The sequence below is a fragment of the Temnothorax curvispinosus genome, unplaced genomic scaffold (genome assembly GCF_003070985.1).
Source record: "Temnothorax curvispinosus isolate PA1 unplaced genomic scaffold, ASM307098v1 QBEX01007976.1, whole genome shotgun sequence".
Classification (NCBI taxonomy): domain Eukaryota; kingdom Metazoa; phylum Arthropoda; class Insecta; order Hymenoptera; family Formicidae; genus Temnothorax; species Temnothorax curvispinosus.
In genome coordinates this window covers 1-2984 of record NW_020217756.1, presented here as the reverse complement: position 1 = coordinate 2984, position 2984 = coordinate 1, and the positions used below count along the sequence as shown (strand labels likewise).

At 37.3% G+C, this 2984-nt stretch overlaps 1 pseudogene; it reads left to right on the top strand.

Annotated features, from left to right (window-relative positions):
• The first annotated feature begins 2272 nt into the window (after window positions 1-2272).
• On the top strand, window positions 2273-2693 carry LOC112457606 (annotated as a pseudogene).
• Window positions 2694-2984: the final 291 nt, after the last annotated feature.

Here is a 2984-nt window from a genome sequence, read left to right as displayed (position 1 = left end):
ACAATATAATGTCCCTATTGGCTATTTTTTATCGTTTCGATTCCTGTTCCGAACAAATGCATCCAATTGATACAAGTACAGTCGTATAGCAGAGACGCATCTACCTCCCTCATGTTTTCATTCATCACTTGAGTATAGTATACATTCGGCGTTTATCTGTGCTCTGTGAGAGCGTTTTGCTTTAGATTCTATTTGAAATGTCGTTCACTTTGCGAGACTCACGGGTGTCAATAAATCGCGCGAAATATGTATCTACTTCGACAAGCGGTCGTCGCCTCGATACGTTTATGAATTGTTAACAGTGCGAGTTAATAATCGCTTACTAATAAGTGCGACGTACGATACCATTTAATATTTTGTAGTACTTTTCGCGTTTCGAAGAATAATGTGACACACGGAGCGGCTTGCGTTACCTGTTCACTCGAGTCTAACCGCGTTGAATGACAACACGGCATGTAGCGGACTTGCATATTATATTATATTATATACGGCAGTATACTGTACACCACTAAACAAATACCAAATCATATGCCAGTCAGACTGTTATCATAAAATGTTCAACATCTAATAAAATAAATATATGCTGTATGTTTTATTCGTTACATTTTAAATTAATTTTGATTTAATTATATGAGCAGTTATATTTTGTGGTATATTTTGTAAACTCGTTAGCGTCGCCGTGATTCATTCCGTTCGATGGAGGGAGCAAATAAAATATTGTTACTTGAATACTAATTAACACGAAAATTTGTTTCAATTTATTAATATGTATATATAAATATCCACTGTTAACAGCAAATTTTAAATTACAGGCCAATTATTTAATTCTTTCTTTTAGTGACAATTTGAATGCTTTATTAATAACTCCATTTGAAAAGAATTATTAATGCTTTAAAAAACTACTTCTGAACTTTAAGTCACATTTGTTACATAAACAATTGTTCTCTTCTCACGGCACCTTCAGAAAAACTTTATAAAGTTCAAAAACTAATGGATATAGAGTAACTGGGGGGGAATATGCCAGTGTGGGGAATATGCCACTCGTTATGTTTAACAAAGCTACGGCTAGGAGCGTTGTTGTAAATACTGTGAAATTGTTAAAAATATTATATCTGACGTTTTGCCCAAGTTTTACTTACTTCCTGTCAGTATTATAGTTTTTATGGGGTAAGTACAGTATGACAAGTATATGACAACGTGCTTTTTAGAATTTTCTTAGTGTTTTATATAAGATATTCTTCAAGCATTACACTATTTTTAACTCGATCAGCTTGTCGTTCTATTAATATTGATTAGGATGAAAGTATTCAGTACGTCGCCGATTCGTTTTACTGGCAATCGTATAATACAGGTTCATTTTAATATAAAACTGCATCTTGGGGGAATATGCCACTACTTAGATATTAGGGGTAAAATGTCAGTATTGTTTACAGCTTCCTAACCTACTAGCAGGATACTGCTGTAAACAGTATAAATAAATATTTGCCGGATAAATATTGAAAAAATGGTGAAAAAATGATGAAAAAATATTAAAAAATGTTGAATAAACACGTTTATTTCATGCGCTAAGAATATTATAGGCCACGTACTTAATATTTTGCAAAATTGCATTCTGAATAATTTAGACTACTTGTAGCACACAGAGTACTATTGAAATGCAAACAAAGTAATAAAAATATTCTTTTACATGTTTTTAGACAAGAATGCCCTTCTAAAGTTAAATTACTATACATGTTTGTATATGTGGAATATTACCCACATGATGAAAACCATATATAAATAACAGATAAAAGAAGGAAAAAGAAGACCAGTATGCAACAAAGATACCTAAAAAAAAGAGAAATAGGAAAAAAATCATATTTTTCTTAAGTATGGCATATTCCCCCGAGTTACCCTACATACATATACAATATTATCTTCTCTCAAGAATCAATTATTGAATTGTGTGTATGTGCGAGAAATAAAACCCAGACTGTGTTTCAAGACTAATTTCATCCGAGTTTCTTAATCTAATCACGACTGCAAATATAACGTAATAAATATTGAATTAATTTGCACGGTTTATGTATTAAATCGAATCGTGTCTCAAAACTGGTTTTAGAATTTTTCAAATGTGATTATAAATGCAAATCTAAAAAAAAAATAGTAGAAATTCAACAGTTGCGAGAAAAAGTATTTTACGCAGATATAATATGAATGACACCCAGTATTCCACAGTTTGACTCGCTAAACCATCGATTGTTTCCCCGAGACTATCTTGTCCCAGAGAAAAATGGCTGCGCTTTTGACGAAAAACTATTTTTCATCACGAGTGAAACGCGGCTTTCAATGGCAGCAATTCGGTGGAGTTTATACGCGGTACAACGGTATCGACTGGAGGCGTGGAAGAAGAATTCTGAGGAATGGTCTAGGCGTGCTGGTGGGCGCGGGTGCCACCTGCGGAGCGTTCTTATATTTCCTGGACCGATCGGTTCAGGCGATGGACCGCGTCGCGCATCTGCCCAGCTATCCCTGGGCCTTCGAGGGATACCTCACGACTCTGGACCACTCGGCCGTGCGGCGGGGCTGGCAAGTCTACAGAACCGTATGTCACACGTGCCACAGCTTGCGCTACGTGCGATTCATGGATCTGATCGACGTTTCACACACGAGGGACGAGGTCAAGGCCATTGCCGCCGAGTACGAGGTAGACGGTAGGCCTGAATTTATCCCGCGCCGTCGGATCCCGCCGATTCCACTTTTGGCGTAGGCGTTTCGTTTCCTCCTCTTTCTCGCGGCTCTCGTAAATTGACTTCGAGTCCGCACTCGACGACGATGACGACGCATAATTCAATTACGAGTTGGCTCGCCGGGAACATTCTCCGTCCACGCAAAAATGAGATTAGCTACCACTCTGTATAGCGAGAAATACACGTTTCTGTCCGGTATTACAGCCGAAGAGAGAGAGAGAGAGAGAGAGAGAGAGAGAGAGAGAGAGAGAGAGA